The sequence below is a fragment of the Parasteatoda tepidariorum genome, chromosome 2, assembly GCF_982258835.1.
Source record: "Parasteatoda tepidariorum strain Cologne lab strain chromosome 2, Ptep-v5.0, whole genome shotgun sequence".
NCBI classification, from domain to species: domain Eukaryota; kingdom Metazoa; phylum Arthropoda; class Arachnida; order Araneae; family Theridiidae; genus Parasteatoda; species Parasteatoda tepidariorum.
In genome coordinates, this window is record NC_141756.1 from 75,475,952 (window position 1) to 75,499,836 (window position 23,885).

The 23,885-nt window shown below is 30.9% G+C and overlaps 1 protein-coding gene across 1 annotated transcript in view; it reads right to left on the reverse strand.

The window, feature by feature from the left end:
• The window catches only part of LOC107440064 (syntaxin-binding protein 5), a 340,660-nt gene that overhangs the window by 255,131 nt on the left and 61,644 nt on the right, over nt 1-23,885 (reverse strand). The window contains exon 2 of the mRNA XM_087157536.1: nt 9,713-9,814. The gene's annotated coding sequence lies outside the window, so the exon portion shown is untranslated. The remainder of the gene's footprint in view (nt 1-9,712; nt 9,815-23,885) is intronic.

Below are 23,885 nucleotides of genomic sequence, written 5' to 3' on the forward strand. Positions count from 1 at the left end.
ACACCAATTTTATAATAAAAAACAATAAAAATAATTTTTAAAAAAATAATAAATTTGAGAATTACACTTCTCAAATAGACTAAAAAGTAGAAAACAATTATGTTTTTTACAGCTAAAAGCGAAAACGTTGGGACCTTCATTTTTGAAAAACGGAGGGGAAATTTAAAAGTTTAATATGAAAGAAACATGTCCTTTGTTTTTTGCCCTAATTATAAGAAAAAAGAAAGTATTTCTTCCTTTTTAGTCCACTTAAAAAGCGTAGCTTTTAATGTTTTTATTTTACTTTTTATTCTGCTCTGCACTTACTTTCAAATTCTGCTCCATAGCTATCCTTATGTAATATCATAGAAATATATATTATAGAAATTTCGCCAAATGCGTGATAATTAATAAATTTGCAAAATCATATTCTAAATACTTTAAAAAAAATATTCTATCTATATATGTATTTCTCTTATATGGCACCATAGGAGCCACGATGTATTAGGGGATAGAGCGTTCGCCTTCCAAAGAGGTGAACCGGGATCGAATCCCGGAGATGGTTGGTCGATACGAATACCGCATCCTGCTTGCACCGACCACAGTGCTGACGTGAAATATCCTCAGTGGTAGACGGATCATGGGTTGGAGTCCCCTTGCCGTCAAGCTAACCGTGGGAAGTTTTCGTGGTCTTCCTCTCCATGTAACGCAAATGCGGGTTAGTTCCATCAAAAAGTCCTCCACGGCAATGAAGTTGAACACTAGTAGTCGTAAGCCCAAAAGATTGGATTGGCTGTTCAACGACGGTTATAAAATAAAATATAAAATATAGTACCATGAACTTGGGTATTTTTCTGTCTATTGGCAACACTAGAGCTACTACTCACTTTATTTGGTTGTCTTAAGTACTAATTTAAATAGTGTTAAAAATTTGTTATAAGATTTGTTATAAGATTTATTTGGATTCATTTTGTTAGGTTATCTTTAGTAATAATTTAAGTAGTGTCGAATAGTTAGTTATACGTCGGGTATTTATTTAGAATAATTCTGTATTTTTATCGAAAGAAAATTTAGTTACGAAGTAATTATTTGGATTTATCTACGAACCTTTCTAAAATGACTGCAGGAAATTTTAAACAATAAATGGGGCTATGGTGCCGCATTCTGTTATATCAATTAAGGCCTGGTTTCTTAGGACAGGACGCCGTCAGCTGGAAATCAGCGCTAACCTCTGATTGGTTCATTTGTGAGCTTTATAGTATACGTCATCGAACGCTCATCTTGAACTACAATTGCCGTCCAACTCAACTGCAGTTGGATTACAACGTGACGTTAACCACAGAAGCAATGGCGGACAACATCCAACAGCACATTGAAATCAGCCAAGATTTTGATTTCGACATTAAACATAGCTTCTTCATTAAACATAGCACTCTTCATTTAGCTCAGCTATAATGTGTTTTTTCTTGAACAAAGTCATTATTTGTTCTCTAAAACACTGGTCGACAAAAACAAAATCAATACAAATTCAAAATAAATATTTGTTTACGTTATTAACGCATGCGCAATGAGAAATAATGTCTGCGTTGGACCGACTGCTCAAGCTGAGCTAACAAAAAAGTATTTTTTTGGAGTCAGCTCTACGTCAACTTTCCGCTGACGCCCAGATAAGGCGCTTGTCCTAAGAAACCAGACCTTTATTGGTGTTGGAGCTTGCATTTTTTGAGCGATAGCAAATACATTATTAGATATTCATGTTGTGACTCGAGAACTGCGAAAAGTAGTGCAGCACAGAATGGATTAGTTTTCTATTTTATCTCATGACAGAGGTGAGAATAATTTTAATACTTCTGCTGTCTACTATGTTGAAATTTCTCGAACTCAAACTTACGATAGTTGTGATTCCATGTACTACATGCTACTGTACAGATTTTAAATTATTAATAAAATTCAATACATAGAGAAGTTTGGCAAAATTGCTGACATTTCTGGAATAGAGTTGAAATTGAAATCAAAGTTAATTTCAATTTCAATTTAATAAAAATTTATTTATAAATTATTTAAAACTAATTAAGGTATTGTGGCGTAACTACCACTATAAATATTAAATACCAAATCACTAGTATATAAGACATGTTAACTTGATTCTATCTTGAGGTACCTTTTGATACATGAAGGTTGATATAGGGGATAACTAGAGCCCGGATTTTAATGACCTAAAAAAACTCAATTAATGCCCTTAAAAAGTGCAAAAAATGCCCTTAAAAGTGCAAAAAATGTCCTTAAAATGCGAAAATTGCGCTAAAAATGCCTTATGACATGACTTAAATAGAAGTAAAAATATTGAACTAAAACAATGTTTTATTCTTCAAAATTATTATGAGTCGTTTCAAAAAATATAAAGCAATGCAATACTTGTTCAACGTTCATTCAAGTTCGACAAATATGTTTTATATCCAAAAATAAATAAAAAAAGGAAAATATATTGACTCCAAAACATTTTCATTTTGTATAGAAACTTAAATGAATATAACAACTTCCATCTCATAATATTACTAAATATCAGAATTAAAGTGGATTATTAAATTTTTTTTTAATATTTTGAAATGTAAACGAGCGTCTCTTGTCTGAAAGCAAATTTTTATACCAGGAGAAGCTTCCTTCAACGTCTACTGATGTTATTGGTGCGTACTTGAAAAGGACGGTCACACTTACTGACAATTCTTCCTCAATTTGAAAAGATGTTGCTTCACCTGTTAATATCCTAGAAATTTTCTTCATTGTTTGGAAGCCAGTGCAATAATAAAAAATTATAAAAAATAATGAAAATTAGAAAAATTTAACAAAAAATTTAAAAAATGCTTTAAAATGCAAAATACGCCCCAAAATTTTAAAGAAAATGCCCTATAAATCTCAAAAAATGCTCTAAAGGACAAAGAATGTCCAAAAATTCAAAAAATGCAACAAAAAAATGCAAATGTCATCAAAATCCGGGTCTTAGTGATAACTAAATCCCTTGTATATCAGGATAGGAGGAGGTATTGAAGATTTAGAATATTTAATACAGTTGCATACCCTCCAACTGCTACGGAATTTCCGTAGTTTCAGAAATCTTCTTTTCAGACGGTAGCAAAATTAATGTCTTAATATTTAAAAAAAAATAATTTTAGCGTAACTTGTCCACTATTACTTATAAAAGTGCAGCCCATAAGGCTAGATTCTTAAGTTCTGATAAAAGTTTTATGAGAGATCCATTTGCTTTAAAAATTTCTACTTTGGTTCGCTACCACTAGAAAGAATTATTTTCAAAATCCTCATAAGTTGGAGGGTATGCAGTTGTGCTGTACATTTAGCTTGATTACCTTTAAAGTTTATATGTTCTACGAGATAATTTAGAAAAGTGATCACTCTGATCCTCAAAGGAAGCTAGTTTCAAATGGTTTCTCGGTGGATTTTTAAATCAGATAATAAATTTTTAGTATAAAAAATACCGTAAAAATTTAGTATAAAATCATGAATCAGAATCTTCGGAATTTATAATTTATACTTTTAAATTAGACTTCCAAAAGATAAATAAATAAGTTTCCGATTAAGGACAGATATCTTAAAACCAAGTAACCTTTTATAAAACAGGCAACAATGCTCTTCATCTGAAGTACGATTTAAACTTGGTGATGTTTTCAAGATATAAAAAAATTGCTGTTTTTGATAAGTTATAATTTGATAATTACTTCAAAATAGATAAAATAAATTTTATATATCATTTCAGAATCCTAAAAACCATCTGTAAAGGAAATTTCAATCCAATTGACACTTTGGGTACCTTTCTGGTGAGATTACGCACAAGTGAGGAAATAGTTCGATTAACGAGTGACACTTTGGGTACCTTCCATGTGAGATGACACACAAGTGAGGAAATAGTTCGATTAACGAGTGACACTTTGGGTACCTTTCTGGTGAGATAACACACAAGTGAGGAAATAGTTCGATTAACGAGTGACACTTTGGGTACCTTTCTGGTGAGATGACACACAAGTGAGGAAATAGTTCGATTAACGAGTGACACTTTGGTTACCTTTCTGGTGAGATGACACACAAGCAGTGGCGTAGTGAGGGGTGGGCAAGGGGGGTCATCATGCCCCGGGCGCTACTCGCAAAGGGGCGCCAAATGGTCCGCAAAACAAAAAAATTGTAGGATAATTTTTATTATAATTGATTTCTGGAAAATATATTTTAAATTTAGTGCCAGTGTAATATAATAAATGCTAATTCGTAAATAAAAAGGAACACTAATAGTCTAAATAAAAGTGTAATAATATATTCATAATGGAAATGGCACGTCTTTTCTACTGGCAGTACTGACTCGACCTGTGTCTGCCTGCACTTCCTTATAGCATCTACGCTGTGTGGTTACATAAATTATCTCCTCCTTTCTTGATTTGTCTGATGAAATAATATGTCATAATGAATATTTGCTGTGTACAAAGTACAAACATTCTTTCTTTCAGAACACTAATTATTTTTATTTCTATAAACGCTATGTAGCTTACGCTTGTTATTTTAAAACGATAACAACAACACTCTTATGTACTTATATGTACAGTCACTGAAAAAAATATCCCGAAAATAACAACTGAAGGATCGTCTATTTTTTAATATAGATACTTCTCAGGCACAGAACAAATACAGCGTTTTGTCGTTTCTAGGAAAGGACACAAACGCCGTATTTGTTGTGTGCCTGAGAATTATCTGTATTAAAAAATAAATAATTCTCTAATTGTTACTTTCCGGATACTTTTTTCTGTGGCTGTACGTATCCGTGCAACTTGCTACAGGTTGCGGGAGTCCGCAACAAATTCGAGAAATACTCGAAATATTAACGTTTAAGTTATTTTGTGTGTGTATTTTTCAGTTTTGCGCCCTTGTCATCGCGCTCTGCTTAGAATATAAATGAAATGTTATGAAATATTAAATGTTATAAGTTTAATGTTAGCATAAATTATAGTGTATATTTCACTGTGTTCACCTTTCAAGTTCAAGGCATTCCTGGTAAGTAATAAAACAAATAATGAGGCCTTGCTGAAAAACTAGCACTTCAAGATAGTCTAAGTAAAGATACTTAGACTTAGCTCAGTTTGATCCGCTACTAGCAAATCATCTTAAACATGCCACAGAAATTCCAAAAACTGTCTCATATTTGTCAACACAGATTCAAAATGAATTCATTCATCTTCTGGCATCTACAGTTCGAAATCAACTAATAAATGATATCAAAAGAAATAAATATTATAGACTTTTGTTCGATTCAACTCCTGATATCTCTCATCGAGAACAAATATCCCAAGTCGTTAGGTTTGTAGATGTTGATTTTAACAATAAAAAAGTTTCCATCCACTACTCTTCGACTGAGCCAACGAACTTCAGGGAAATAGGGGACATCAAAAATTTTTTCGTCCAAATCTTGTAAAAACTGCCTGAACTGTCGGTGATTTAGTCCTCTGCTCCTTATAAAATTTACATTTTTAATTATAGGTAGCATGACATGGTCCATTTTTAAATGCTTGGATGCCAATGATTCCTGATGAATTATACAGGGAAATCCCACAAAATTTTCTGATGTTTTCTGTTTTAATTTAGTTACAACGCCCGAATGATTGCCAGCCATGGCAGTAGCGCCATCCGTAGTTGTGCTGTTAAGTATATTCCAGTCGAAGATTCCGCTTACTGCTAAGAAATGTCGTTACTGTCTACCTCTCTCGCTTGTCTAGGCACACGCTGCCCTTGAAATTACTTGTAAATGTAGTGTGCACATTTTAAATCCGTAGAGGAATCGAGTGAAGTCTAAAAGCTCTAAAAAACACGATTCTCCTTTCTGTGACATATCGCGATCGCGGGCCGTATATTTGACATGACTGGGCTAGAGAATATAGTAGAAGTATTTGAAAAATTAGCAGAGGACACTACCACTACAAGTGACACTAGCAGTGAAGCTACAATTCTGTTGCAAAATGTAGGGGAGAGGGGGGCATATGTGAACAGGGGGCACATGTGAACATGGTATGTTTTACTATATGAAAATAAAATTGAATTAAAATTGAAAATTCAATTGTTCACATGTGCCCCCAATAGGGGCACATGTGAACAATTGAAGTCATTTTTCTAAAATATTATAAAGTAAAGAAATATTTTATTGAAAAATCTCAAAAAATTCCACAAGACAAAGAAAATACTATTTAAACATATGGACTTTTTTACTATGAAAAATTGATGATATTTTTCGAAAAGTGAAGAAATAAAAAAATTTGTTCACATGTGCCCCCCTCTCCCCTACTAACTTTTAGTTTCATAACTTCAGTTCATTTCTGGTATGAAATCTTAAGGAGGAATGATCGTGTGCAGCTAAGATTACAAGATCCTAGACTGAATTTTAGAGAAGCATTCCATGATCTTGAATCATTAACGACTGAACTAGCCGAAATTCGAGACAAGCTCTGTGAAGAGGCAATCGAAAAAGCGAAGTTTCTTTGTGGAAAATGGGATAATGATACAACAATGCGTGTAAGAAGACGACGCAAAATGCCCGAAGAATTGGCTCGAGATGTTGGTCTTTCAGCAGAAAGTGAAATTTCTCGCGTTAGGAAAAGCGTTCTTGATCGTCTCCAACAAGAAATATGTACACGATAAAGTGATCTTAATTTCAAATTTGGATTTCTACTAGACTTTGAAAATTTATTAAACGAGGATAATGTTGATAACGACCTTGAAAAAAATTGCAAACATTTGAGTGAATTTTATAATACAGATTTCAATGGAATAGAACTCTTTATCGAAATATGTGACTGCAAAATGTTACTCCGCAGTAGAAAAGAAATTGAACCCAAAACTCCATTAGAATTTCTTACTTTTATAATCTAGTATGGAGAAGATGTTTTTTCAAACCTGAGAGTGGCACTTCAAATACTCCTGACTATCATAGTATCAATTGTTAGCTGCAAACGTTCATTCAGCAAATTAAAATTAATTTTGACATATCAATTTTGACAAATTAATTTTGACATTTGAAATTTGAAATGATCACCTTTGATGATATTATTAATAAATTTGCTTCATCAAAAGTAAGGAAACTTTATACATAGTATTTAGTTTTATAAATGTATTATAATCATACTATTGTTAAAAATACGTATCTCCTTAGAGATAATAAATATTTACTTTTTATTGTTTTAAAACTGCGTGTTTTTAAAATATTTCTTTATAAATATATAAAATAAATAATAGGTATCTTTTGAACTAATTCTAGATGATTATATACATATTTATTGATTTGCGAGTATATTTTACGTATAATATTATATGGTTTTCGAGTAGGGGGGGCGCTAAAAAGGTATTGTGCCCCGGGCGCGAGTTAAGCTCACTACGCCACTGCACACAAGTGAGGAAATAGTTCGATTAACGAGTGACAATTCGGGTATCTTTTATCTAAAATGTCATACGAATGAAGAAATAGTTCGATTGGCAAGTGACACTTTGAGTATCTTGCTTTTGAGCTGAACCCGCTTAAGGATATGTTTTGTCAAATATTTAAGAATTCGCATATCATCGAAAATCTAATTTCGCAACAAAATTATGATAATAAATAACGACGTACAAGTCAAGGATTATTCAATTGTTTAAAACGAGAATCTTATTTCTGGGAGCGTATAATTTATGCATATTACTTGCAAAATTTATAATATTAATTCAAGGTGCATGATTCAAGGTGCATGATTCAAGGTGCATATAACGCTCAGCCAAGTGAAGTATGGCTCGAAATAACATATTAAAATTACTTATTGATTCTAAATATTCTAAAATAAAAAATAAAACCGCATTTCATCACAGTTTGAACGATTTCTTATACTTTATCTCAAAAAGGTGCAAAATTTTATTCCAAGTATACATCAGCAAACATTTTTCACTTGAGAAAAACAAATTTCCTGTTCAGGGATGATGGAAAAAAAAATTCATGAAAAATAAGTTCTAAAATGAAAACTAATAGCTTACTCGAAAGAAAAAAAAGTAGAAAAATCTTTAAAAATGAGATATTTTCCTCGTAAGTTATGCGTGAGATTATACATGAAATCATTTATGCTTCCTTATTTATAGAAATACCATATATTTCCGTTCTTTGTTTGTTTAATTTCTGAATCATATAAAATCAAGCGACGTAATGTAGCGAAAAATTTTTAATTTGTCGAATTGTCTTCAACATATTGAAGTTTGACAAAAATAATCAGCAACAATACATTTTAAATAATAAACTACTTGTACTCTTGATTACAGGCTATTGCAATGATTGCAATGGTAATTTAAATCAAAGATTTTAATCAGGATACTATTGTGATCCATAATTACAAGTAATTATATCTGTGATACTTAATTATATAGTTAAATGTTACATTGATTATAAGTAATCGTGTTTATTTGTAGCAACGACTGATATGAACAGTAATTCTTAGCTCAACTTATTCAAACTTATCATTTAATCATTAGCCCCGACTACAATTACATGGCTTGGGTTTTGCAGAAAATCAGTGGTGTTCAAATCATCATGATGTCATTGTAATATCGATTATGCATAATCAATGAAATTATATTTTTATTTCATTCAAAGTAACATGAAATTTATTTTTATGGCGAAATATTTTCCAAAAAAATCTAAGGTGTAAACTCTTTATCTATCCAACTTGATTTTCGGGAGTCATTCCATATTTTTAAAAATTATAGTACTTTAGCTATTAATTTTTTTCTTTTTTTTTTAGTATCCATCTTCCTCTACCGAAATGATTTTTGGTGGTCATTCCATAGTTTGAAAAATTCTGATAATTTAGTAAAAGATCTTTCTAGTATCCCACCATTTTCTAATACCTGGAACTCTATTCTAATTGTTGGACCTTGGGGTTCCCACCAAATCTCTGCCCACCTGTTTCTTACCTCTCTTTTAATTATCTTGTTTTATATATATATATATATATATATATATATATATATATATATATAAATAAAATATAGAATTTCTCATTCGAGTCTTTCTATATTAACTGATAAGCTTAAAGCATATGCTTCTTATCAAGTTTAAGATGCGGAAGTCGGTCTGTTACAAAGAGCCATAAAAAGTCAAGATGAACCAGATAAAGCCAGATAAAAGATTATTTTCTGAAGTTAATGGGCAATAATTCGTAGATAAAGTACGCATTAAGATAGTCCCAAAAACTTCCCAGCGGCAGAGTGGCGCTATCCTTTTAGCGAATCAAAATCTCTAAATTTTATCAATTGAATGACGTTTCATTAAGATAAGAATATCCTTGCAACCACCTCCTTTTAAAAACCTGTCTTTAAAAATCGGGACAACCAAAAAATGCTTGTCTTTTTCATATTTTCACGGCTTGATAAATCTAGGCCAAATCCAAACATCCCTGCAATGAGAAAACCATCATTGTACATAACCAACGAACACTGTTTTAAATAACTTAAGATCCAGTAATAAAATGCCGTTTTAAATGTACATTAGCCTAAGTCTCTTCAATTATCTAGCCTTTAAAGGCATAATATTACATATATAAATATTTTATTTATTTAAATTATGAAGTCAAACTTCTAAACTCATATTGCATGTTTAACGACTATACTGGATTCTATGGGGCAAATCGGTATTCATAGTTAAAGAAATAAAATCCTTGAAAATAATACTTACTTGTCCATATCTCTGAATTTGACTTTCTTTCTCATTTAATCTTTTTCCTCAAATAAATTCAAAATGGCGGTTAGAGCTCATCTGGAAGGATTGAGCAAATACCTATATAGAGTCAAAACAAAAAGGTTTAAAAAACTTTTAAACTTTCCTCTAATTTCTTTCATATTCAACTCCTTAGAAATTGAATTGTAATAAGAAAATTTAATACGTAACAAAACATAAAAGTGAAAGAGTGTAGAATAATTTCTCAAAAACAAAACAAAATAAACAATTTGGCAGAAAAAGGATACATTTTCTATTTCATTTAACTATTTTTAAACCACAAGAAATTTCTTTTTTTAAATTTCAACCCTACTACTCTTGCAAATGAAATGAAAGGCATTTATTACCCGCTTCTCGACAATTTAATTGGAACTAATTACTTCTCTAACATTTCCACCGTCAAAGTTGTCACACAACTACTAATTTTAAGAAACACTATCCCCAATTCCGCTTATACATTTTAATGCTTCTATTTGCTACATTTTATGAAATTTATTACAGTGAAATATAAAACAAATGAAATACCTTAAATGAATTTTTTCCTTTCTTAGTTTCATTTAAATATTGGAACATTTTATTTTACTATTCTGCAACAGAGTTAGAGTTTAGGATTAGTGATGATCCTTTTTTTTTAAACTGTACTGAAATTTATATACGGAGAAATTTGTTCAATTATTATCAAAATTGTGGCAGTTAGCAATATACAATGTATATAATTGAAATAAAGAGGGAAAAACTGCTTTTAAAAAAATTACTCAGTAAATTATTCTAGATAATAAAAAACTTAAAAGAAAAGATGATTAAAACTGATTGATGCTAAATTTAATTGAACTAATTAAAATCAAGAACTTTTAATTTTTATGGTTCAGCTACATAAGAATATGTAATAGATGAGATAAAGACAGAAACGTTACGGAAGGAAATTTTGATTTTGGAAAATAAAAAGTAAAGAGATTTAAAAAACCAATTTATATTAGCAAAATCCAAGTTATTTCAATAAAAGTTAATTACAATAAAAGTGAAAAATTTGTTAAGAAAATTTTAAGTTGCAAGTACTTAAAAACAGAAAATTATAACAGCAAAAATTGCTAGATTTTTCGAATAAATCTGTTACAGTAAGAGACAGAAATTAGTGAATATTTACATTAACATAGTCACTTTGGCGAAAGACATATATATATATATATATATATATATATATATATATATATATATATATATATATATATATATATATATATATATATATATATATATATATATATATATATATATAATCTCAATCAGTGATCATTGTCAAATCAGTGAGTTAATTGTATGTTACTATTAATAAATTTACTAAAAACTTCCTTAATAATTTACATTTTTAACATGTGCAAATCCAATTCGGACAAATAATGTTTCTCTCGCTTTCTTTTTTTAAATAAATGTTAATTTTCTAAAATCATTTAAATTGTATAATTAAATATCAGCCTTATTAATTATAAACGTCTTTAAATTATCCAGTATAATATTATTACCATGCGCACATCCATTTTCGGGCCAATCCTTGGAAACTTACGAATCAATCGTGCTTCAGTACTGCAGCAAGAATGCACCATGAAACAAAATCCATCTATTTGCGCTTTTAACTCTATTTGCGCATCTGTTTTCATATGTTGTAACTAGCAATCTCATTACGAAAATATTTTAAATCATTCTTGAAAGATTCCGGTACATGTCAGTTCCTTTGAATTCGCTTTATATATTTCGTTTTGTGCTTGTTCTGTTCTTTTCTTTTCTTTTCTTTTCAATTTATTTTCTATTTTTGCGTGATTTATTTTTTACTTAATATGTTCTATTTTGTTTCAATATTTTTGAGTGCCCCTCACAGTATTGTTCTAATATATTTTGCTTTGGCTAAATTGTTAAATATTAGAAATCACTCATATTTGCTGATATAATCGTGTGAGCTGAAGAAGAGATTATATATTTTCTGTTTTTTTTTTACTGTTGTTGTTTTCCGATTTTTTAATGAATTTTTTTTAATATTTTTAAAAAATATTTTATTTTAATAATTTTTTAATTTTTCTTCTTGTCTTTTCATTAATATTTATTATTTTTATTTTTCACGTTTTTTCAATATTTTTAACTTATAATATATATATATATATATATATTCTGGAGCAACACTGTGCGACCTAAGAAACAAACCCCCTTTATGTCAAGCTTTCAGAAAATAGGATTTGAAAAATTGTTACTTCATTAACACTTCTGATGTACTTTTGAAAGCAATACTTTTAAAACGTCATGTTTTATGTTCTACATTAGAGCAACTTAATTACAATCAAGAGAAATTCCCATTTTCATATTTTAAAAAATTCGATTAACTACATCGCTCTGAATACTTCGTACTTGCATTAGTCGCCAAGAATTCCAAATTATTTTCCTACGGCATTTCTACAAACATTTCTAAGATACTGATTATTCTGAATCGCTAACTACATCAACAAATGCGACCAGGACATGGCATAACTTGTTTAAACCATCTTGAGAGATACTGCTGGGCGTCAAATGAGATTTCGATACATCCTCCTTAACTTCCACCAAGACATGGCCGTCGTTTTGCCGAGATTATAGATTTAATTCAGTTTCTGTAGCGAAACCATGCGACCTAATGCGCAATTGATAACCTTTCCGCAACGGACTTTACCACTTTGACGGAGGAAATTAATCTGGAATCTATTTCTCTGGGTACTCATGGCTCAAAAGATGATGCTTCATTAAGTTTCGGGAAAATATTCCATCTAGTTCCTTCCCCTTCATGGTCGGTGCATTTTAAATCATCTGTGGAATGGGGAAATGCTGCACTGATAAATAATATGGAGATCAGTTGCGATGCTAAGTAAATGATAGTTAAAAGGAAATGTAGCAAATTCCTACTAATAGGTAAACATTTAATGAACGTTGATAAATTTAATCAAATATTCTTTTGCTCCAATTGATTCCATTATTACTGTCCTCATGCTGATGAGGGGAGAATACTAATTATTTAATTACTTGTAGTTTGTTGTCGAAATTCATTAAATACTGTCTGAGTTTTAAGGCTAAGTAAATTTTAATCAAAATCAAAATTTCATAAACCAAACATATTTCATAAAATATGCATGTAAGCAAGGAATTCTTTTTAGAGAAATTATGATAACTGTTGAAATATCTTTATTGACACAGAATTTAATATTAAACATATCTTTGACACTTTTTACGTTATTTTGTATTAATTTAGGTTAAAATAAGTAAAAAATGTTTTATTTAGCATTTTAATAATTTATGATTATGAAATATAGCATGAAAACCAGTGATTTTTTGTGCGTTAAAGGTAAACTCTTTTAAGCATGATTCACTTCTATGCAATCATTTTTCGAATTTACACTTATTTGAAGTTATTTAGACCTTCAGGAACAGTATTCAATCACTAAATTTTCTTTAATTTACAAAATCAATTATCGATGAAGTTTTAATTAATAATGTTAAAAAAAAAATTCAAACTACTTTTTGGGATTTTACATTTTAGTAATAATATAAATCCGATGATCCAACAGAATTTTTTCAGTAACTATTAGACTGTGGTTTTTTTTTTTTTTTAATTATCAAAATATATTTTTGCTTGTAATTAGAGCGTCGGGAAAAAAACGAAAAAAAGGGACACCGGTGTTCCATCTGCGGCAAGGTAGTGAGTTTGGATATTAAAAAATTCGACTTTTGCAAAGATTTCTTTATATTTTTTCTGCATTATTTAACAGTAAACAAATAGAACTAATGTAATGGAATGGTAATGGTAAACAAATGGAATGGTAATGGAATGGTAAACAAATGGAATGGTCAGACCATAGCTGCTCCAGTCTCGTTATGTGAGTGGATCAGTTTGTCTGAAAGAGAAATGAGCCTTCCCCGAAATATTGCCAAAGAGCTGGGAGGTCAGTATTGTTCACATTATCTCATATTTTATGTTTCAAACCTTAGAACTACAACACTGTAAAAAAATTCCGGAACCAGTTACAGTACAGAGTACTGCCACTTTGGGTACAATATCCATAAAATCCATTTTTAGGGTAAAATATAAAACCGTAATTCTTACAGTAATATTTAATGAGAGTGATTTTACGGTATTTATTACTGTAATAATTACAAGTACTCTCATAATTAATTATTACTGTGATAGCTAACATTTTTGTTCCTCAACATATTCTGATAAAAATGGATTTTGCACTAAAAAGTACTCTAAATGCTGATACTTTTTTAACCGTTACGTAGTAACAAATAACCGTATCAAATTACGGTTTACAGTAATTTGATCCAGAAATTTTTACAGTGTAAAAGACCCAGGTTAAACCAGGAAATATGTCCCCTCACCTCAAGTTAAGAGTAAGTCCGGACACTTTTGACTGAATAGTATATTTGAAAGCATTATCACTGAATTAAGAAGAGATTCAAGTTTCTGTTTTGATAAAAAAAATTTGTGCTTTTGGTTGTAAGATATTTTTATCATAATCAAATATATGTTTCATAAAACATTTGGTATTACCAAGCACACGTTACGTTAAGCGAATGTTTATATCAAACTCATGTTACTTGATGAAACTAAGCACAAAAATGTTGAAAAACACGAAAAGGAACCCATATTTCTAAATTAAATTTACATAATTGTGTTATCTTACATTAATTTACATACCTTAATCACCACTCAATTCAATATGAAAACTTAAGGTAAACAATATCCTTTATTAGAATTTTGACATTGTTTAATATTTAAAGCGGGCATTAAATTCTAAGCAATAGCTATTTGGAAATATTGTCATTGAATACTAACTCATTGAATAGATTGAGTACGCGATAAAATATCTTTGTATATTTCCGGAATTTGTTTATGAGATAAGAAAAATAGAGAACTACTCCTAAGACATCTTGCTATCTATCCTTTGTCCATAAAGTAGAATGATGATGGTGAGGGACTCTGAGGAATATCCGCCAAAGTCAGATCTGGATTCATTTATAAAACAGACAGGAAATATTTTAATTAATATTTTTTCAGAAAAATTAGTTTGTGTCTGATTTTGTGACTGAAAAAACCGTCTGTACTAAATATTTAGTACATTTGAATTCACTCCCTTGAACATATAAGATTGAGTTCTAAAACTTTAAGATCCAATCATTCGATCAAAAGTTATCTAGGGTGGTCCATTTTTTACTTTGCACACTGTGTATGACAAGAAAGCGATACTCGCATTAGAGTGTTCATTAATTGTTATTAATCAATACAAAAAATTTCAATGTGTATTTCTAATACTTTATACGTGCTCATTTATTTATGAATATTTGAAGTTTTAAAGATAACAAATTTCTGCATACTTTCTAATAACGTGCATAACTTTATGAATTTGTATCAAACTTCAAACAATTATTCTTACAGCTACGCTGAGGCGAATTCATAAAATTCCAACAAGGCTCTTATATGGGTCATCTCTTTCAGTTTCGTTGTAAAGCAGGCCGGGAATTCAATTTATCGATTGGTTTATGTATGCTTTATTGCTAATACTAAGATTCTCATCTAAGGTAATAAAACGATTCAGGAAGCAAAACTTGAGAGCTCTCGAATTTTATAGCTCCCTTTTAAGCCATTTGATATTTATAAGTCACCTACAAGAAGAATGATTGTTTCATACTTGTTAGAAGATTAATAGAATGCTAAATCATTTAGAAAATATTATTACTTTATTTTCATTTCGGGAAAATACTTAAGATATTTTTAGATTAATTATTGTTTTCGTAATTTAAGCCATGTTTATAACTATAACCACAAGAAACTTTCTGAGTAGGAGGAGGGGTATTTTACTATCAGAATTTTGACGATTTTATAACTAGCTATAGAATTTTAATATTTCAACTGAATTTTTTTTTGCCAGCTATGCTATGCTATTTCTATGAATTCCTAACGTATACAAAAAAACTTATCAGCAAATAAACTTTATTGCCAATCAAAACTTCGACCATTATCCGTATAGTTAGGGTGCTCAAATTCCAAATGAAGTCAGATGAAATTATAAGTTCCAAATATTTCAGAGATACTACAGGAATAATTTAACGGCAAATTAAATCTACCGCTTATCAAAAGTTTGATTATTTCCCTGCTGCTAATTTGCAATCCAACGTCTTTTAACGACTCTCTCTATTTTAGAGGTTTTCCTCTTTGTAGTTGGTCACTATAATGCAAGTTTTGTTTCTCTTAAAATTTGTTATCTGAAGTAAAAAAGAAATCAAAAATCATCTTTTTCCTGATTCAAAAAATATTCCCTACAGGTGCGCGGGTCATTAAAATCCACTGGATTGGAAAATTGCTTCCCAGATAGATAGAATGCTCAAAATACAATTGGGACTTTAAACTGAATGTTTAGTCGAGTTTTTAATTGTTTTCCCACCTTTGCAATATAAATTGATCAACGAATATAAAATATCCTCTATTATCATTTCAACCTTTTATCTACCTTAACAAGATACCAGACTCAAAATTAAAAGAAAACATCAAAATGGGAAGAAAAGAATTAGAAATCAATTTTTCAAGTGGAAAGAATAAAATAGTAAAAAATAGTTTTATTTTTGTCTCACCTAAAATTAAAAGCACGACTTGAGGCGTATCACTCTTGTAATAAGTTTCTATCACCACATAAAATTCCTTCGTGTTCCTTTTTTATTTAGATGGAGCAAAAATAAAATTATTTTCTCTTTTTTATGTGATCACTTGATAAGCGTGGTTTTTCAAAACCTTTATTAATTAAAGATCCAGGTGTTTTCATGAGTCAGGCAAGGTGAATACTTAACACTTTTTTAATGCAGAAATTTTCATGTTCTATATGTAAAACTTTTGAAGACAGGATTCTTCTTATTTTTACGAAAAAAAGTTTCCTTTACTTATTTATTTATTTTTTTTTGGGGGGGGGGGGTCAAAGTAGGAAATCCTCTGGAGTTTTGAGAATAACACATCAATTTACAGGCGGCAATACTTTTTGTGAAATGAGTGAAACACTGCGTTGATCATAGTTTCGTTTTATGATAGTTTCCCACTGAAGATAGTTTCCATGAGAACCTGTTTTCAGTGGATTCATGCATCTAAGGTTAAAAGTCATTCAAAAATCTTCGAAAAGTAGGCTATTTCATATGACTTCGAGAGCCAAAATCTATTAGTACCAACAGGGAACCGCAAGGTTATAAATTTCTGTGAATGTGTACTAGTGAGTAGAGCCGAAACAAATTAACGTATGTATAATGCACATTTAGCGTGACCTGAAAATTGACCTTAAATTAACAAGAAACTGAAATTTTTTACAACTTTCAAGTTCATTAATTACCGTAGCCAAAACTAGAAAATTATGAAATTTGCTGCAAAAGAAGCATTAGGTATAACAAAAAGAAAATCAAATCACAGACATATGGTCACTGATTCAGTCTTTATACAGGGTGTTCCGTAAGCGTCTTTCTAAATCAGATATTATTAAGAACTCTGATTTAATAAAGAGCGTATAATTTCGCCAAGAGTAGACATATCTCGCCAAAAGTGGCAGCTGAATAGAAAAACGCGAGATATGGCTGACAACGAAATGGATAATTTTATTCTAGTTATGTTTTAAGAGCAATTTTATTATTCTGGTCGTAAATAAAATGGATGAATATTTTTACTACAACTACTTTGTTACAAATGTATTTAATTACAACTACTTTTGTTTAAAATGTAGTGATTACAAACTGCTTTGGAATTATAGTAAGTACTTCACTACTCTAAGGAGATGAACTTACGTTAAATGAGAGGGATTATTTATTCATGCTTACATGAGCCAGTTTGTTTTTCATTTATTCATTCCGAATTTATTCGTTTAATCTTTTACTTCTTATGCCTCTCTCGACAGTGAATATCTTATCGAAGAAGCGCGAAATAATGAAATGCTTGAAATTTTTTTATTGCTTAATGCTCGTTTATTTCCTCTACAAAATAAAGTACATCGAAAATACGTTCCCTTCCTATGAAATAACATCAATGTTTCACGAGGGTGCATTCGCATGTGAAAGTGTGACCAAATAGATTATTTATCCATTGACAGACCCACGAGGATTTGTATGCATCAAATTCGAAAAACTAGTTGTGTTAGAACTGTGTTTCCATACTAAACTAAGGTTAAAAATAGTTGCCAGAAATTGCTACAAACCAGTGCCGGATTAAGCGTACGCGGGGCCAGGCCATTCAAATTTTTGGGGCCCTTAGTTTAAATTTTTTTGAAGTTATACTTCTTATGTGACTTCCAACAAGGTTGCGTTTAACGATACATTTTTATTAGGAGGGAAATCCCGTTTTCCCTCATTCATTTCCATATTGTTTGGGCTCTCACTAGCATAAAATTAATAAAAGTCATAAAAGTATTGTTTTTCTATAAATATTTTTTTAGTTTGATTGGATACACATATAATTGAATAGAGTAGTATTTTTTATTTTCAAATTTAGTGGATAACAATTGTAAAAAAATGAGTGAAAACAATCCCACGCACAATGCGACGGATTTAAGGTTATGTCAAGGTACGTCTCCTGCGAATATCAATTGATTGTTAGGTTTTCTCTTTTGAAATTACATTATGACGCATTCACATACATTATTAATACAAATACATTTTCCAGGGCGAGACGATGACGCAACCACAAGCACTTCCACTGGTTCAAGAGGTCCACGAGGGTAAAATGCACAATATTACCGTGATTACAGAACACGGAAGCGAGCGGAGCAGGAAAAAGAGTCGTTGAATAGAACTAGTCATCCTTCTACGACTGCTGATTCTTCTACAATTAATGTCGCAGGTTGCGAAGTTTAACTTCTTCCGCACGGCGGGACCCCATGCACTATTTTTTTTTCTCGTATATTTTTTATTTATTCAAATATTAAAGTATTTATGTATCTTTTTATTTAAAAATGCATATTTAAAATAAAAATAAAAATAAAGAAGAAATGCATATTTAAAATAAAATAATTAAGTTTAACTTTATTTTGTTAAATTAAAGCTAAAAAATAATCATACAATTTTGAAAAAATTTGAAATTTATTAACACTTTACAAAATCAACGCTACTATAAAATTGGTACTGAAAAATCTTTTTTTTCTGCTCTTGCGATCAATAAACTCATCTATAATGTTATCAAAATTAATTTCACAGAGAACATCTGATTCGATAAACATCAAACTTAGCATGTCTAATCGTTTTTGAAACATGACGCTTCTCTGCTCTCTCTCTCTCTTGATTCGTTTCATTTTTGAAAACGAGCTCTCCGTAGAACAATTTGTTATCATAAGAGTAATGCGAAGAGCAGTCAAAATGACAAATCTGAACTTAAAAAGCATTGGTAAATCTTGTAATACATAAACTATAATAATGCTTATAAATAATAACTAAAATAAGTAATAAATAAATATGATTAACATTATGTAAAAAAATTATCGTATTCTTTTAATATATATTTGAAGATAATAATATATATTTTTAATATAATAATATATACTTTTAATATATATTTTTTTGAAGGAAAAAAAATCATTGTGTTTCTTAATTTTTTTAAATTTATTTTCATAAAGTCCATTTTAAGGGGGCCCCAGGCCATGGCCTAGCCTAGCATAATGGGTAATCCGGCACTGATACAAACTAATGTTTTTTTTTTTTTTTTTTTGTATTGCACTTCTCCCTACGCTCCTCTTTTTTTTAAAAAAAAAAAAGTAACACACTAGACTACTAAATACGAAAAAAAGTATAGATTACAAAAGTAGTTTTACTACTTGTAGTGCCTCTACTACCGACCACTGATCGTAGACGCCAACCAAACATAGCAGGTATAGTTCATTCACCAGGACTTGGCACTTGGCACCACCTCCTAGGACGATGAGTTCATTTCAGCGCAGGAGTAAGAAGAGAAACGTCTCAGCGCTTGAAATTGAGACAACCCTTAATGCGCACCAAGCGCAAACAGTGAATTCTTTTTCAGTCACTTCCCATGCCTTATAAATCTGCTATTATACCTTTCGCTAATCTAGCTAATTAAATATATTTTAAATGTAAAAACTGCTGTTTTTCCAGCAAAATGTCTCAAAAAGGACAAACTATTCACTCAAAAGCGAGAAATATCCTCGAATGTCTGAAATATTTAATGCTAAAAAAATGCACATAAAAAATGCGAATTAAATATTTTTGTCATGTGATCGCCAAATAGCAACCTTGTTCAGGATTGTTTACATCCTTCTCCCAAAAATAGCGAAATAGTATCGTCGGATACCACGTGATGAAGGCGGAGCCAAGGGTTCCTTGGGCTATTCATCCACTTTTCCATCGAGGTTAATATCTTCCTTACCTGTACTATGCATGATTCTTTATCGCCTTACGAGATCATCGCCAACAACACCAATTATTTTTATTTTTGAAATGCCGAATGCTATTTAGGCAAAGTATGAAATAATCGTCCTGATGAGGTTATTATGCAAATGATGTGCATGTTACTGTGAATGACTGAAATCGGTGGTTGTTGATTTTCACCGGTGAATGTTGACAATCAAATTAGTCGCTTTGGTGAATCCGAAATATTTATTACATCCGATTTGATATTAATTTTTTCGTGGATATAATATTCGTGGATCGATATTTTAATACTTACTGAGGATAGATTAGCACAAACATCAGTGTTTGGAGTATCGGGCAAATATATACCGGGCAATAGCATTTGACTTTAAAAAAACATCAGTGTAGGGTATACCGGGCAAATGTATACCGGGCAGTGGCACTTGACCTTAAAAAAACATCAGTGTAGGGTATACCGGCAAATGTATACCGGGCAGTGGCACTTGACCCTAAAAAAACATCAGTGTAGGGTATACCGGGCAAATGTATACCGGGCATTGGCACTTGACCTTAAAAAAACATCAGTGTATGGTATACCGGGCAGTGGCACTTGACCTTAAAAAAACATCAGTGTAGGGTATACCAGGCAAATGTATACCGGGCAGTGGCACTGAACCTTAAAAAAACATCAGTGTAGGGTACACCGGGCAATGGCACTTGACCTTAAAAAACTTCAGTGTAGGATATACCGGGCAATGCCACTTAACCAGACCTAGTATGACTAGACCTTTGGTAAATGTCCGAAATATATACAAGATCTAGTGCCACTTTTGCTATAGCTTAAATATTTAAAAAAAAATTAAACAAAGCGTTTGAATCAATTTTAAACTAATAACGAAATTATTGCTTTAAAATTAAAAAAAATAATAATAAAAACTGCGCCAGAAAAGAGTAATTGAAGTAGTTGCTTTATACCGCGCATGTGCGGAAAAATATTTTTAAAAAATTTATCCACGTGCATCTAAAAGTGGATGAATATCCCAAGACACCGGAGCCAAGTGCCAATTCCTAGTGAACGAACTATAACCAATTAACTATATTTCGGTTTCAAGTCCCCTGAATACTTCTAATCATTATGAAACACAACAATACATTTAAAAAAAACTTGCGTTCAAAAGAAATCTGATTTTTATAGCATTAAATCTCAATAATAATAAAAAACTTTAATAAGGATTTGTCACTCTATCCACAATCTCTATTAAAACGTAGCACACATTTCCCATTAATTCCAATACACAGAAAACAGCAATAGAGAGACCAGTCTTATTTACTTCCAACTTCAAAGTCGTGTGAAGACCAAAATTATATCATCCCCTTTCGTTAATCTTCATTTAATTGCAATGAAATCCAAATAAATAAGTATAAAGTACAATAATATATCATCATCCACTTTCTTTTTTGCCATCGTTTACGAACTAAAATCCCGTTACACCACCAAAGTTCGGTGAAATACGATCGAAGCAGAGTAGATCCATAAATTCTTATGTCCAATCTGCAGCGTCTAGAGAATTTCGACGAAATAAACTCTAATATTTTTTATTCGACCCGAGTAAATTTCCTGTTTCTGGCAAGTTTCGAAATTATTTGGTGGAAAAATAAACTAGGTTGAGAACTCTATAAAGGTTTTATCTTCATATGCTGCTGCTTGTTATATAAAAATTGCATGGAAAAAGGGCTTGAAAAAGGTTGGTATATTTTTTCTAGGAAACATCAGATGGCAGAAAACTGGATGAAATTTCCGCCAGTGTCTGACATGCAACTTCATTTATAAGTAAAGAGATTTATCTTTCTGTGCATGCATATTTCTGGTAATGAATTCCTAGAGTGGTATATAAATTTAGTACCTTTCGCAGGTTTTTTTTATTTTATTCGGGAAAAGGTATTCATTCTTTCACAATAGTATAAAGCATTATGTATGTAATGGTTAGAAAGGTTGGCTAAACAATTCTTTTATTTGTCAAAGAATTGTAAACAAGTGTGATATGTCTCTTTGTGAATATATTGGAATGTGGGAATTTATTGGATACGCATGCTATTAATATTATTTACCACAAGTTATCATCTCAATAAATTCTGCTTATAGTCTGTTAGGAATATTGGAGTCAGTTGAATTATTATATCATTCATATTTTCTGCAATATGGTGCTGGGCTAATCCATTCATTCTTACTTCATAAACTTGATCCAAAGATAATGTGCAGTTTAAATTCAGTTGAAACACTAATTAAGTGTTAAAATATTACAGTTTTACAAGTTAGGAGGTTAATATTATGGTTGTAACAAAATTGTTCTAGATTGTTATTTGAAGTACTTTTAATATTAAGTTTCAACGTTGAACCGATTTTTTTACGAGTATAAATTATGAGAGTATTCGAAAACGCTACTTTCGATTATTGAGATGTTTCTGAAATGTTTCATTTCTGTCACAGTTTCGTACATGGTTTCTTGCATTCAGAAATGTTTCTATCTTGTAAATGTTTCTGAAATGCTCCATTGCTCGCACAGTTTTACACGCAGTATCTTCCATTCAAGAGAGTTTCTTTCTATCTATTTTATTCAATGTTTTTGAAATGTTTTTTTGCACTTTTTTCTGAGTGTTTCTTGCCTTCAAAAACATTTCTTTCCATCTTAGAGTTGTATCGTTTCGTGCACTATTTTGGCCATAGTTTTTTTGCATTCAAGAAAGTTGCCGTCAATCATTGAGACGTTTCTAAAATCTTTCCATTCTTGCACAGTTTTGTGCACATTTTCTTGCATTCAGAAAAATTTTCTTTCAATCGTTGATATGTTTCTGACGCGTTTCATTTCTTGTAAAATTTTTCAATAGAAACATTCATTTCTTATTTTGCAGACACGTTTCTACCATTAATTTTTTTTTTTTATCAAGACCGGTAAATTGTCAACCATTCACATACATGGAATCATTTCATATTATTATTAATTCTCCTAGAAACTGCGTAATATATTATTAAATACTTACTGTATTTCATTTCCTATAACACCTTTTCATGCATTTCCTAGCATGAAAGGTAATAATAAGTATTTTTTGTAATCTTAAAATAGTTCCTTATTATTTTATTTTATAACTGTCATTGAATAACAGACCCAATTTTGGGTTTGCGACTATGTTCAACTCTATAGCCTTGCAATTTTGAAACCAATGCAAAAGACAAGGGAACTCCTGGATCCAGTATTGGGAGAAATTTGCCTTCATGGAATACTTTTTGATGAAACCTACCAGCATTTGCGTTGCGTGGAGAGGAAAACCATGAAAACTTCTCACGGTTAGTCTGATGGTAAGGGGGCTATCCCATTATCCATCTACCATTGAGGATATTTTACATCAGCGCAGTGGTCAGTGCAGACCATGGCGGAATTCAAATCACCCAGCCATCGCTGGGATTCGAACCCTGTTCTCCTCATTGGAAGACGAGCTCTCTATTCACTGGGCCACCACAAGTCTTAAAATCTTTCCTTGTCTATATAAAAAGTCAAATCATATATTTCTGACCACTTCTCATCAAACCACGTGTTCAATGTAAAAATGAGAATTTTTTTCTTCTCATCATAACATAAGCCATGATGCTTTTCAATAGCCGGGGAGAATAGGAACACATTCTTCCAGAATTCGGTAATTGTCAATAAGGGAATTTTTTTTTTCGTAATTGGCCTTTCTC